Source organism: Protopterus annectens, chromosome 17.part0, assembly GCF_019279795.1.
Source record: "Protopterus annectens isolate FY-2018-M chromosome 17.part0, PAN1.0, whole genome shotgun sequence".
NCBI lineage: Eukaryota > Metazoa > Chordata > Ceratodontiformes > Protopteridae > Protopterus > Protopterus annectens.
In genome coordinates this window covers 365,498,357-365,514,023 of record NC_056751.1, presented here as the reverse complement: position 1 = coordinate 365,514,023, position 15,667 = coordinate 365,498,357, and the positions used below count along the sequence as shown (strand labels likewise).

At 44.4% G+C, this 15,667-nt stretch overlaps 1 protein-coding gene across 4 annotated transcripts in view; it reads right to left on the bottom strand.

The window, feature by feature from the left end:
* Window positions 1-15,667, bottom strand: part of PHRF1 (PHD and ring finger domains 1) — a 1,670,136-nt gene that overhangs the window by 759,753 nt on the left and 894,716 nt on the right. The window lies entirely within an intron of this gene.

Genomic DNA, 15,667 nt, shown 5'->3' with positions numbered 1-15,667 from the left:
ATTTGGTTATAGACTGGCCTTTCCCATCCCTATGGTTGACAATTACACATTACCCCTAATAAGAATAACTGGAATCAGAGTCTGGTCCACCTCTGTGAGATACAAGTGTCCTTCCAAACTGTTCTGTTGATATTGCATAAGAGGTTTAGATCTTTAGACAGACTATTTTGATGCCATTTGACTTACTAATGTGCAGTAAATCCATCAGTGAAGGGTTGGAGGATGGCAGAGACAGATCACTTCTTAGCAATCTGTAGCATACAGAGTATAGTGGCAGGTCTTTGAGTTGGTCAAAGACAGGACTGACCTTGTAAAGGCAGTTATGGACCTGGAAAAGGAATCTATTCTATAGTGTTTTGCTAAATTCCACACAGGACCAGGTAAAGAAGCTTCCAGTACAGTTCTGGAAACTGCCTCATTATAAAAAGCCCACAAAAAGACTACAGTTCTAGTGGAATAGGCCCTTGGAAAGGAAGGCAAGGTTTTGCCATGGTGAAAGTAACAGAAGGAAATGGATTACCAGCAGGCAATAGCTTGTTTAGATACTGGATGGCCAAGTTTAGTGTCCATGAAAGAGACAAATGATCTAACTTAGGAATAGACTTGGTCTTGTCCAGATGGAATCTTAGTTGTCTGTGAAGATAAAGAGAATAAAGTCTTTCACCCCTATTCTGTGGTTGGGGAAGAAAGTAAGCAAACTTATGGCCTGGCTGAGTGACAGCTCATTTACCACTTTTGGCATGAAAGAAGGGTTGACTCTTACGGACATCATCTCCTTAAGGAAAATAAGAAACGGTTAGACAGCCAAGAGTGCCTGTAGTTTTCAGATGCCCTCTCTGCAATAGTGACAGGTAGCAACAAAATAGTTTTACAAATGCAGAACTGGAGAGTAGAGGAAGCAGATGGCCCTGGAGGGAGCCACAATCAGCTTTTCTAGCACAAAGTTTGAGATCCCACGGAGGGGGCACAGGTGTTCTAGGACAGATTAAGTGCAGCACCCCTTTTAGACACTGCCTGATCTCAAGCTGGACATAACGGGGGTGGGGGTGTTGAGAAGCAAGCAGAAATGGTTGAGAGCTGGGTTTTAATAGACAATAGTCCAGACCTACATTCATTAGCTCACACAAACAGAACCTCTAACTTTGTGGGGTCTTGACTGTTTGCACGACACCATATAGAAAATCCCTTCCATTTGGCTATGTAGAGTGTGAGTGTGTGTGTGTGTGTGTGTGTGTGTGTGTGTGTGTGTGTGTGTGGTGGGGGTCTTCTTACCTCCTGGAAAACTCTCAGAATATTCCCAGAAAACTGGTGTCTGGAAGGAATTCCCATCATCCATAGTGTTAGGTTGAGGGATGACAGTTTGGAATGAAGTAACGAGCCCATCCACTTTGTGGGGAAGATAGTGGTGACTGACCCTCGTAAGGTAACATAAAAGGGGGAACCAATTCTGTTTTGGTCAGAGAGTCACCAGTAGTACTTTTTTTTTTCCTTTTTGCATCATTTGTAAAACTTTTAGTAGCACAGGAATTAAAGGAAACTCGTACAGAAACTTCCCTGTCCACTGGAAGGATAGCGCATCTGTTCTCTATGCGAAGTGGCAGACGTCCTACGGCAAAATAGGAGCAGCTATTTGTTGCTCTCTGAGGCAAATAAACTATCTGTGGTGTTTCCCACCTGTGGACTGTGTAGAAGTCTTGCTTGTTGAGGGTCCATTCGTGGGGGGTCTATGATGGACTGGTTAGGGAATCTGCCAAGTCATTGTCCAGAGACAGAATGTAAACTGTTTGCAGGGACAAGCCCAAATGATGACCAGGCCCAAACAAACAGGGCCAACCTACGAAGCCGGTATGACCTGGTTCTTCTTTGCTTATCTATCACATGACTGCTGTTAATAGGTGTGTACTAGGCCAACGGCCCTGGAGCCTTTACAAGCCTAGCCCATATAAGTGCCCTGGCATCATTCTGCCATTAGTTCCCGGTGACTATCAAGTAGAGCCACTGCAGTGAACCCCGGGGTGAGCTTTCTATTTCCCATCCACTCATCAAGATTGCTCTTGAAAAGGGCCAGTGAGGTGCTCTGCTTGACATGTATGGAAAGTCTCTGTGTTATGAATCTGTTCTTCCAGCATGTTCTGTTGATTGTGGTAATGAGGCTGAGGTCCCTGCAGCGTGTGGTGCAGAGGGACTGGGATTTCTTTAGCTGTAACATTTTTAACAGGGCTGGGTCATACATGGATTTGTAAATCAAGCAGAGATTGCCTCTTAAACAATATGAGACAGAGAAATGCTGAGAGGTTTTTTTTTTTTTTTTGAGTCTGTCCATGTAGGGCATGTGTTAAAGGTCTAGGATCCTCTTCATGAAGTACTTTTGTGGTCTTTCCAGCTGTTTCAGGAGTTTAGTCAGGTACGTGCCAAATGGGGCATTATACCCAATGATTGGTCTAATGAGGGAAGAGTAGAGAGAAATGATGACCTCTTTCTTCCAGGATGCAAAACCTTTGGTATTGAGATATGCCACATAGGACTTTCTGACCACAGTGGCAATGTGGTGGTCGAAGGAGAGGTTGCCGTTAACCTGTGTCCACAGAGCTCCTATAACACCTTCAGTGTTCAGTGGGCTACCATCAAGTGGTAATTAGTGGGAACGGAGTTTTTTTCCAAAGGGAATGATGATGCATTTTTTGGCATTAAGCTTAAGGCCATGGTTTTGACACCAATCGTTGGTCTCAGTGAGGCCTTTCTGTAGGATGTCTACATCACTTGCAGAGTTAATAATGGCTCCCAGCTTGCAATAATCGGCGAACTTGGTCAGCCAAGAGTCCCTCCGTGTTGGCATGGACTTCTGTGACGTAGATGCCAAAGAGAAGAGGACCCAGGACCGATCCCTGTGGGACTCCACTCGTGGCAGGTCGGCAGTCTGACGGAGTATGCTATTTCACACTGTGGGTTCTGTGCGCCAGTTTGCAACCCACCTAGTGATACAGGGGTTGATGCCTAGTTTGGTGAGTCTATAGTACAGCTGTGTACACTTATCATAAATGTAGATGTTCGAGTGTATTCACTGTTGCAGTCATTACATTTGGGTAATCTGCTGGCAGGTTGCCCTCAGTCGGCCTGATTAACAAAGTCTTGGGTCCTGCTACAGTTGCTATCCCTTCTTCCATGACGTCAGGTCATCAGGGGGTATAAAACATGCAGCCGACGCCATTACATTAGTTTTTCTTGCCTCACGTCAGGTACCTCCAAATGGGGAGCAAATAAAATTAAAAACACAAAAAATATACCTCCAACCAAAAGCAAATACACCAAAAGGGCTTTTAAGCAAAGTGAGAGAAAGTAGAGGTATAGCCAGAGAAAAATAGGAGGCTGGAGGTAGGGTAACCAGGACTGCAACTGTGATAACACTTGGACATCTACATTTATGCTAAGTGTACACAAATGTACTATGTTCGTGTTTCACTTTTGCAGTCATTACATTTGGGTAGATTCCCAAAGCTATGGTTGGGTGTAGGGAATTATACAGCATTAGGACCAGCTATAAGGCCCTGCAGGACAGCAGTGGCAAAGCCAGCTCTGGATTTAGAGAAATGTGGTAAATGATAATGTTTGGAGAAAGTATGAACTGAGCTCCAGGTAGGAGCTTCTAGAATGTCCCTGGTAGGAACAACTCTGAGAAAGGCTGTTGAAGTAGATGCAGCCCTGGTAGAATGGGATCTGATCCCCTGAGGGACAGTTTTACCATGGTGCATGTAGTAGAAACGAATACAATGGCTTATCCATTTGGAAATGGTTTGCTTTGAAATAGCCTTTCCCTCTGCCCCTGCAGCAAATGCCACCAGCAGTTATTCAGATTTTCTTTGAGATTTTGTCCTGTTTAAGTAAAATCTAAGTTGTCTGTGTACATCCAATGAATGCAGAATCCGCTCCCCCTTGTTCTGTGGATTGGAAAAGAAAGTTGGCAAATGAATGGTCTGATTAAGAGCCACACTGGATACCACCTTAGGCATGAAGGATGGATTGGTCCTGAGAGATACCCTGTCCGCATGAAAAATGATGAAAGGCTCCACTGCCACAAGAGCCTGTACTTCGGAAATCCTTCTAGCTGAAGTGACTGCTAAAAGGAAAGCTGTTTTCCAAGAGAAAAATTTTAAGTCTGCAGTAGCAGCTGGCTCGAAAGGAGGGAGAGTGAGCTTTTCCAATGCAAAATTGAGGTCCCAGGCAGGGGGTTGGAGCTCTCCTGGGAGGTCTTAAGTTTTTGGCCTCTCTGAGATACTGCTTTAGCATAGGATGAGAGAAGAGCGGAGGTTATGTGTTGTAATGAGCTGAAATGGCTGAGGCATGGATTTTTATGGAAGAAAAAGACAGGCCCTTGTGAAGCATCTCAGTTAAGTACTGTAAAATCTGAGGAATGTTGGGCACTGCTGGGCTTATCCATTGAGATTGATTCCAGGCACAGAATCTTTTCCATTTGTCAGCATAAGCTTTTCTAGTACTAGGCCTTCTCGCCTCCAAAATGACATCCATCACACGTTTGCTGAGGGATGCTAAGGGTGAATTTAGGTGATTAGCCACGCTGCAAGATTCAAAGTTTGGAGCCGAGTGTGCAGAATTTGGTTGTTCTGCTGAGGCAGTAAGTAAGGTGTCTGAGGCAGGTGCCAAGGTAGGTGTGACACACTGTGCAGGAGTGGGTACCAGTGTTGGCGAGGCCAGTCTGGAACAATCAAAAACATTTTTGGTTTGTCCTGTTTGACTTTTATTATAACTTTGGAGAGCAGAAGAGGAAAAGCATAGACAGATAGGTTTTTCCAGCTGAAGGATACAGCATCCACTTTCCAGGCTTTTTTGTGATGAGTTCTTGTGCACAATTTTTCCAACAGATAGTTCTGGAGTGAGGCAAAAAGATCTATGTCTGGGCACTCCCATTTGCATGTCAACATGTTGAAAATCTGTGGTTCCAGTTTCCATTCGTGTGGGTCCATGAGATTTCTGCTTAGTTCGTCTGCCAGAGTATTCAGCTTTCCTGGCAGGAATTGTGCTTGTAGTTGTACTTCAAAGGTCAAGGCTGTGTTCCACAAAGCCATGGCTAGTCTGCAAAGCGGGCAGGAGTGTGTACCCCCTGTTTATGTACCACATAACCGTGGGGTTGTCTGTCTTTATCATTAGTTGTCCTGGATGAAGGTAGTCCTTGAAGGCTGTCAGTGCATTCTGTACAGATAGCATTTCTTTTTGATTGATATGGAAGTGCATTTGATTTGGCCTCCATTTGCCCTGAATGCACTTCCCTGCCAGATGTGCCCCCAAGCATAGTCTGATGCATCTGTAGTTAGGGTTTGGGCAGCAGGGGGTGGTGTGAATGCCAGTCCCTTGTTTTGGTGGCAGGCCTCTGCCCACCACAGGAACTCTAGTTGCATGCAAGGCATGACAGGAATCATTGTTTCCAGGTTGTGACCATGCTGACCCCATAGACTTTTTAAGTACAACTGAAGTTTCTTCATATGCAGTCTTGCATATGGAATTAGAAGAATGCAGGAGGCCATGAACCCCAAGGCTTGCAGTATTTGCCTTGCAGAAAGCAGGGCTTTTGTGGCCACCTGTTTGACGTAAGTCACTAAATGAATTTGCTTCTTTGGCGTAAGGAAAGCCATCTGGGTAGCTGTATTCAAGTTTGCACTAGGAATGTAATTTTTTGAGAGGGTACCAGTTGTGATTTCTTTTAGTTTATCGTGTACCCCAGACAAGTTAGAACCCTTTTTACAAACACCAGATGGTTTAAAAGAGTGTCCTTGTTTTCTGCCTGAATTAGAGAATCGTCCAGGTATGGATATATTTGAATATTTATTTGCCTGCAGAATGCAGTTACTGGAGCCAGGCACTTTGTAAATACCCTGGGCGCAGTAGATAAGCCAAAGGGCAGTGCAGAGAATTGGTAATGCAAGTAGCCTGCTTTGAAGCAGAGGTATCTTCTGCAAGATTCCCTGATTGGGATATGCAGGTAAGCCTCTTTTAAATCTAGAGTTGCCAACCAGGCATCTTTGCTTAGCATAGGAAGTAACTGGTGAAGAGTCAGCATCCTGAATTTTGGAATGTCCAGAAAGGTGTTTAGAGCAGATAAGTCCAGAATTGGACGCCATGATTCGTCTTTCCTGGGTACCAGGAAAAGACTTGAATAGAAACCTTGTCCCTTTCCCTCTTCTGGTACTGGTTGAATAGCCCCCATGCTCATGAGAGAAAGTACTTGTTTCTGGGCCTCTGCCCACTGATTTGGGGGCAGATCTAGCCACTCGTTTGGAATTGGCAACGTGTTGCAATGAAATCTGTTTTTGTAACCCTGGGATACTATATTTAAAACCCATTTGTCCTGGGTTATAAGTTGCCAAAGGGGCGGCTAAAAGGTAAGTGCTATTCATCATAAGGAAATTGAGACTGCTTACCATAAGGAGGTATCTTGTTGTTTCCAGATTTGGAAGAGGCGGCAACCCACTGTTTTGTTTTGAAAGTCCCTTGTGACTGAAACCTGGAGCTTATGGAATGTCTGAGTTTGACTTGAGTGGCTCCCGAAGGAACTGGAAAGGACCAGTTCTTAGTAGGCCAGTGCCTACTAAATCTTGGAGGTTGCACTTGTAAGAAATCTTTCACAGTGTGCATAGATTTAGCTTTATCTTCCGTCTTTTTTAAAACTTCTTCAGTCTTATTACCAAAGAGACTGGCCTGTTGTAAAGGAGCATCCAACAATTTTGCTTTAACATGATCAGGCAGATTTTGCTCTCTGAGCCAAGCATGCCAGTTACAGCAGCCCTGCAAGAGGCCTCCAAAGAATCAAAACCACATTGCGAAGTATGTTTTCCAACTTCTTCAGCTGAATGCAATAAATCATGTAAATCTTTGTTTTCCACACAGTCAAAAATTAACATAATTTTCTGTTTAAGTAGTCCCATGATATGCTGTTGATATTTTAGCATATGAAATTGACAGTTTAAAGCCCTGACTGCCAAGGTTGCAGAAGTGTAAACCTTCTTACCGCATCTATCCAGCGCCCTGGAATCTCTATCAGAAGGGGTAGGATTTTCAGCAGTAGAAGCTTTAATGCCCTTGGGACCCTGAGAAATGGTTTCTGGATCTGCAACAGGATTTCTGAAAAGGAATTTGTGGGAGTCAGAAACCCTGTAGTATCCGTCTGGCTTACAAGGAGCCGGAGGCAGAGAATCATGAGCCATACTAGAGTCTGAAAAAACATCAACAACAATGTCTAGAACAGGAGGTATAGCCAAAGGCCTATGCTGAGGAAGAAGAAGAAAATCCCTAAGTCTCTCTTTAGATTCAGAGAAATCCTGACTTTCCCGGTTAAAATGTTCCCTTAAGGTATGTAAAGTTTCCCCAAAAGAAAAATCCTCTGGGGGAGAAGCAGAAGGAATGGAATCTTACGCATCAGAGTCCTCATAAGTAGGTATAGACAATTCCTGTTCATTAGAAGAGTCAGAAGAAATAGAATCCTGCTCAGAAGATTCATAATCAATGTCTTGCCTAGGCCTCTTAGAAGGGGGGGAGGGTTGGCTACCCCTGATCAGAGTAATTAAATCTTCAGCCATTTTGATCATTTGTTTTTTAGGCACAGGGGACTGCACATGTTGCCCAGGCGTCGTTTTTTTAGGCATAGGTCGAGATTTTGGTCTTAACTTTGGAGATGGTGTTGGTCCAATATACAAATCTGTAGGCATGAAAACACCCTCAGAAGCTGGTTCCTGCACAGCGGCTCCAGACCCATCCAAAGTAGAGAGATCCGCAGGTTTCATATTTGAAGCACCTCGCGGCATACTGGACACTGAATGGGTCTCAGCTGAGGCCTGCGAATCAGAAGTAGCGGGTATTAGGGGCTGTGAAAGCGCTTCACTGAGTACTTCTGACTGGTTTAGGAGAAGCATTGTCGGCAGCTTTGGACCCCTACGGCCTGTCTCTCTTTCTTTGCGTTTTTTAGGTATTCCGGTAGTCGGATTGCTAACCGACATTTCTGGAAAATTAAAGCGCGAGCCAAAATATTTAGGAGCAAAAATGTACCGACGTTTGATAGTGCGTTGACTGAATAAAGCACAAAAACCGACAACAAAGTACGTTGTGGTCAGGGCCTAGGCAAGGAATAGAGTACAAATGAAAATCCTTGAGGTATTTGCTTCCCACAAGTAATACAATTATTAACTTTTACTGATATCGGTAAAGAGCAAGAAAAAGTTTTGCCAACGGGGTACTTAGCTTTTTAGTTAAAGACTTCGGATCTGAAACTTGAAAACGAAAATTTCAGGAGTCGGCCGACTGGCACTTGCGAACTGCTTCTGCTTCGGGCACCGCGCGGCAAGGAAGACAAATGTAATGGCGTCGGCTGCATGTTTTATACCCCTGATGACCTGACATCATGGAAGAAGGGACAGCAACTGACACAGGACCCAAGACTTTGTTAATCAGGCCGACTGATGGCAACCTGCCAGCAGATTACCCAAATGTAATGACTGCAACAGTGAAACACGAAGATCATCAATAATTCCTGAGTGGGGAATGGTATCAAAGGCCTTGGCCAGATCGAGGTAAGCTGTATGAACTGCTTTGCCCTCATCCACAGCTCTGGTGACCGACTTAAAATAGTCAACCAGGTTGAGCATGCATAATCTACCCTTCACAAAACCAAACTGCGTGGGATCCAGAGTTTGGAGATACACTATATCTTTGTTAATTAGGTCCATGATGATGCGCTCCATAGCCTTACATATCAAACTCGTCAGGCTAAAGGGGAGATAATTCCCAGGCTCTGTAGTCACTCCCCCTTTATGGAAAGGGATGACTACAGCAGTGAGCCATTCTGCAGGGACAAAACCTGAGGTGAGGCTGTGACTGAACAGGGCATACAGGTGGTGCTGCCAGCTCACTTTGTAGTTCATGTAGAACACAGCCATGGATATTGTCGGGTCCCATGGAAGTTGTATTCTTGGCCTTGGACAATGCAGCTTTAACTTGTGCTGCAGTACTGCTGGGTGACAGGCATTCTTCCGGAATTGTGATTGGTCCTTTTAGTGTTGCCTGTGAACACTCAGAGGCCCTGGTTTCCAGAAATGGGCAAAAACATGCAGGGCCTGAATGAGAACTCACATCTCTTTCAGTTTGATGTATTTTCTTGAGGTTGAACTGCCAATGGCCTTGGACCTTGTGGTTGCCTGTCTATGCTCCACAAGCCTCGTCTCAGGTGTGTGTGTGTACATTTCTTGACTTGAGGTCTGTGCCTTGAAAGGCAATCTTGGCTTGAGAATCACCTGAGTCACCCAGCATGAAGATCTCCTTGAGACAAGGAATATGACTGAGATCTGTGTCTTCAAGGGGTAACAGTGTTGAGACCTTACATTTTTCAGGTCTATATTAAATTAGCAAATGCGGATTTATTGACCCTTTAACAGCAAAACCAGGAAATTCCGAAGACACGGAACAGCAATTTTTTTCGTACGGGAAAAAATCGCTGGGCCATTCGGGACTTTGATATTTCCTCCACTGTGGTGCGATCATGGAGTTGGTATATTTAAGTGTTGGGGGAGGGCAACCCCCCCCACCCCACTTTAGTTTGTGTTTTGAACTCTTTGTGGAACAGCGATTTTTTTTCCCTGGGGGAAAAAAAATTGCTGTTGCATCTTCGGGCTTTTCAGCTTTTAGTTTTATAGGGTCGATAAGCATTCGCTGATTTAATATAGACTCAGTTTTTCAGGTACTGAACTTTCCTCATATGCAATCTAGATAGAGGAAGCACCGGTAAAGTTGCTGCCATAAATCCCTGTGTTCTTATAATCTCCCTGGCTGAACAAGCTGTGATGGAGGTAAGTGACTGGAAGTAATCTCTAAGGTTCTAAAACCTTTTCCTGAGGTAAGGCCAGCATGTTCTGCATGTCTAGTTTGCAACCAAAGAAAATCAGGTCTCGATGGGGCTGGGAATGAAGACTTTTTTTTAAGTTGAGTGAATTCCTGTTGCAAGAGGAGGTTTAGAATGAACTGGGAGGTGACGCAGCAGGATCTGAGGTGATGAGACATAAATGAACAGATGGTTTAGGTAGGGGAATACTTGCATCCCCAGAGGCTTGCAAAGGGTATCACAGGAACCAGGCACTTTGTGAATACTCTAGGGGGTGTTGAGATCCAAAAAAGCAAAGCAGTAAACTGAAAATGTGATAAGCCAGAATAGAATCTAAGAAATTTCTTGCAGGAATGAAGTATGGGGATATGCAAGTAGGCATCCTTCATATTCAAAAAAAACAAAAGCACATGTGGAAGATGAAAGAAAGCAGGGTCTGTAGGGCAAACTGTCTGAAAGTGGGAACCTTGAGGAAGGTGTTTAGCAGACATATATCCAGTATAGGTCTCCACTGTCCTTATGTTCTTGGTACCACAAAATGTCTGAAGTAGAATCCTCACTCCCCAAACTGAAGAGGAACATGAATTATGGTATCCTGGAACTCTAGTTCCCAAAAGATAGGAGAAAGATTTAACTGGCTGTGGGACGCCCTTGAAGGGAGGAAGTTCTTTCCAGGACAGAGTGTAACATTTTTCCCCCCTTAAATATAATGGCTAGCACCCACTTGATTATGGCAATATTTGCCCAATATGAGATGGGCAGGGTGAGTCTTTTTGACAGGGATATGTTATGACCAAGGGGGTGGGGGTGGGGGTAGGATGAGGTTGTAAAGATAGTAAATGTGACTTATCAGAGAAGGGAGGTATCCCAAGTCCTGGGGTCCATTTCAGGTCTTTCTGTACATCTGTTTTTGGGTGCTTGTTTGCATTTCAAAGGCGGCCTATGATCCCTTCAGATAAGGGATAGTACAGTTGTGTACACTTACCATAAATGTAGATGTTCGAGTGACAGGGATTCTGTCCGACCGAGGACTGCCTGCCGGCAGGGGAGAACCCTACAGTCATGACTGCATCAGTGAAACACGATGAACATGTGGGCTTGGTAACGTAACTTCTCTGGTATCTGGGCAGAGAAGTAAGAAGGATCTGTCTGTAGTTTTTCATAGTTTAGCCTATTTAAAGGCTTGCAGGAGCAAGGCAATCTGCCCGTCGTCCACACAAAATGTCTGCCAAGAGGTAGTCAAAGTGTTTGGCCCTGAAGTCATCTAGTATGTGCTGATTTCACATCCAGGCATATCTGTTTATGACTACACCAATAGCAGCTGCTCTGGAAGAAGCCTCAACAGCATCATAGCTGCATTTTATAATATGCCTAGCCACTTAAGTGGGAAGGACAAACTCTTTTGATTCCGTGTCAGGCATGTTGACAATTTTGTTGAAACTGTTAATGACAGATAGGTATTTAGGTAATCAGGGTCTTATAATTAGTTGCCCCGAAGGCCAGTGTAGAATTATAAACCTTTTTTTTCCCATGTACATAGTTCTGCTGTCCTTATCTGAAGGTAGGAAATTAGTATTAGGCTGGTTTGTCACAGGATATGAAAACAGCTGAAGAGTCAGCTACAGGATTCTAAAAAAGAAACTTAAGGTCCTCTAGAACTCTGTAGAATATGGATGACATTTTGAGAGCTGGAGGTTGTGAGAAAGGAGCTGAAAATGTGGATGTGAAAGCATCTAAAAAGGCCTCCAGTACTGGATAGACAGAGGAGAGTGCTCGTGTATCCACTTCTAGCAGGCTGTAGCTTCTCTTTTGGACATCTTAAACCTGCCTAGACTATTATTCAGAATGTTTAATCATCTCTAAAAATAGTTTCAGAGAAGGATGTCTCTTCCATAAGGGGAGTTAGGGGAAAGGAAGTCATCATCTCAGGGAATATAGTCAGGAGAGTAAATCTGAGAGGAATATGCTAATGAATGGTCATCAGAATTGGAGGCCTCCTCCTCCAAGGATGAAGATTCCACAGTAACTTTCTGTGGAGTGGGTGAAGCAGAAAGAGGGAGGTATAAAGGCCATAACGGCTTTGAACAGGCTGTGAGAGAAGTTATCCTTCCTAGAGGAAGGAAGTGGGGGGACAACACTTTTATTTTTCTTGGGGGGGGGGTCTGCCTGAACCAAGGGCGGAGGTTCCAAACCTTGATATACCTCAAAAATCAGTTACTAAAATATGCAGGATGCCTTCTGGCCTCTCTGAGAGAAGGATTCACAGTTAACGCTTCTCAATTCCAGTAACAGTCTTCTGATATATAGCCCTAAGATGCCATAACTGCCTCCGGTAAGGTCTCAATGGAGGGTGTCTGAGGAAGAGTTGGATGTACTGCAGGTTCTGTAACCTCTATGGGTACATCAGAATCAGAGGGGGCAGGCCTTTTGATTTTTTTCTTAAGGCTGGAGGTAGGTCAGGTGTGGACGGGCCCGCCAGATGCTTCAAACATCAAGTCTCCAAGAAGGTGTTCAATGAAGACAAACAGGACTGTAATGTCTTGGGAACACAAAACTCACAAATGGTACAAGCTTTGTAGTCGTGCTCGGTGCCTAAGAAAAGTTACTGGGTGTAATGGTCTTTGTAGGGTATCTGCCTACCACAGTTGCACTTACCCCTTCTAGACAACATCTAACAAAATCGCAACAAAAAAGTACAGACAAAAAGGAAAGTTCCCCAATGGGGTACTTAGCCAAATCTGAGAAGTTCACGGTACAGCCAACCATGCTAAGATCAGACAAACGGGTGATGAACCTTTGCATGGGCTGGCAGTGAGACAGTCTAAGGACTTATGCTCATATTCACTGGTATACTCCTGCAATTGCAAGCTGAAGTCATATGTCGGATATATGTTTCTGGGAATATTTATGCCTTCAGTACCCTGGCCTTGCAACAGTGCTGAAACTCATTTGCTTAGAATACAACAGTGATTTTAGTCAGGATGTCAAGGTTTGATAAGTACTTTGACTAATCAAGATGCACATCTGCTTTAGTTACAACACACAGTAAACTCAAGCAACAGGCACTCTCAAGCAACTGGCAACAAATACCGAAGAAATACAGTACAATTTTCGTGTGATGCACTTTGGAAATAAAGTACAATTTCGTGTGATGCACTTTGTTTCCCCCGCAGAAACATACCTTTTTTTTTTTTTTTTTTTTAAGAGTCTTGAAAAGTAAGATTGATATAAATTCCCTCTCTCCAACTTGAGAACAACTCAAACCAAACAAATAGCAGAGGGTACAGTATTAATCAGGCCTAGTTTTAATAGTAACTCTCAACCAACCAGAAACTACAGTTATCTGGCATCTACCAATTGTGGGTAACACTTAAAAAAAAGTTATGTACTCACCATAACGTTCCATCTGAGTAGGTAACTTAATTTGTCAGCAACCTGTGGGTATCGGATCTGACCTGGATCCGAGCCGGTAGCTTTCCAAGCTAAAGATCCGAGCTCCAAGCTCCTCTCCCTTACCCATAATACCCTACCTCCGTCTAGTCCTCAGATCGCATTTGCCCAATTATACAAAGTCACCTAGACAAAACAACAACCTGAAATATCCAAACCTAATGAATACTAAAAGCTGATGATATTCTATGATTCAGATAACCTGAGAACCAGGTTAGGGGGAAGGCGGGTGGGGGGGTCGGTTGCTGACAAATGAAGTTACCTTCTCAGATGGAACGCTATGGTGAGTACATAACTTCTTTATATGAAGTAGTTAACTTCATTTGATCAGCAACCTGTGGGACAGAGTCCCCAGCTACCAAAAAACTTGGGAGGTCCTCAAGGAAGGATATTCTGGAGCACTGCAGAGCCAAAAGCTGATCTTCCTCTGGATATTAAATCCAATTAATAATGAGTGATAAAGGTATGAGAGGAAGCCCAAGTAACCGCAGAACAAATATCATCCAAAGGCACTCTTGACCAGAACGCAGCAGAAGTAGCCACAGAATGGGTAGAACGGGCATGAACCCCTAAGGGCTCAGGCAGACCAGATATTTTGTATGTGAGCAAAATGCAGTGAGAAATTCATCTAGCTAGAGTCACCTTCGACACTGGCTTACCCAAGAATGGCTTCGCAAAGGAAACAGCTGCTCTGACTTGCGAAAGGCGGCTGTTCTGTGTAGGTAAAAGCACAATTGTCTATGAACATCTAACAAATGAAGTTTTTATTCTGATAGTTAGGGAAGAAAACTGGTAGATTAATAGACTGATTGATATTCGCCTCGGAAGCCACTTTAGGTAAGAAGGAGGGGTTAGTCCTGAGACAGACTCTGTCCTTATGGAAAACAAGAAATTGGGGTTTAGTACAAAGGGCCTGGAGTTCTGACACCCTTCTAGCTTAAGTAATAGCTAATAAGAAAGCAGTTTTCCAACGTATGTATTTTAAATCAACAGAAGCTGCAGGTTCAAAGGGTGGTCCAGTTAGAACCTGAAGGACCAAGGCCAGGTTCCATGGGGGAACAGCATTCCTAACCGGTCTCAAAAGAAAGGTTCCTTTTAAGAAGGTCTTACAAATCTTAGTGGAAGCTAAAGGACTAAGATTGTTTCCAATGTGAAAATGGCAGCCATTTAAACCTTTACAGTAGAAGAACTGGCCCCTTGCTGAAAAATATGAGAGAGTAAATAAAGCACTGTTGGAATGGGAGTAGTGAAAGGATCCAAATTCTTATGCGAGGCCCAAACGGAAAACCGTTTCCATTTGCTGTTGTAAACCTTCTTGGTAGAAGGCTTATGCGCCGCTACCAGGATGGATCTAACTGCGGACGAGATACCGGGAGTCCTGGCAACTAATGGAACTGGATCAACCAAGCTAAGAGCTTGAGGTCGTCCAGATTCGGAGTTTCTAATCCCGAAGGATGAGAAATCAGATCGGGGATGGGATCTATGATCCAAAGAGGAGCTATGAGATGAGACCGTAGGTACGGGAACCAGGTTTGACGAGGCCAGAATGGGGCTAAGAGGATAATCTTGTTCCCCAACCGATGAGCTTTCTGTAAAAACTTTGTCATTAACGGAAGAGGAGGATAAGCATAAAGAAGACCGGGTGGCCAAGAATGAACTAGTGTGTCTCTGGGGCTTTACCCTGGGGGGGGAGGGGGGATTAGAGTGAAAAACTCGCTGCACTTTGCATGTGAAGGCAATGTGAAGAGATTGCAGCAAGGCTGACCCCACTTGAGGAAGATCTGTTCTACTACTAAGGGGTTCAGAGACCACTCGTAAGGCGAGAGGATAGTTCGACTCAGCTTGTCTGCTAGGATGTTGGACCGACCCAGAATGTGCATTGCTAACAGGAAACGGTTGGTGGATATCGCCCAATCCCAAACTCTCATGGCCTCCTCGCAAAGAGGAGGAGACCTGGTCCCCCCTGTTTGTTGATGTACCAGACCACTGACATGTTGTCTGTCTGAATTGCAATAGTCCCTGGAGGGAGAAAGGCATGAAGAGCTTGCAACGCTAGAAGCACCGCTCTTCATCTCCAGAACACTGATATGCAAAATGGACTCTTGAGTCCACGTATCTTGGACAGTTCTGCCTGTAAAATACCCCCCCCCCCACCCAAGGCGAGAAGCATCCGTGGTTACTGTGGCTTGGGGTTATGGCATTATGAACGATCGTCCTTCCCGAAGCTCCCGAGATTGGAGCCACCATATGAGGGAATTTCTGCAAACTCTGCTGAGGGGGATCGGAGAGTCCAGCGGGTGCTGAAAGATGGACCATTGGACCTGCAAGGTCCACTGGTGG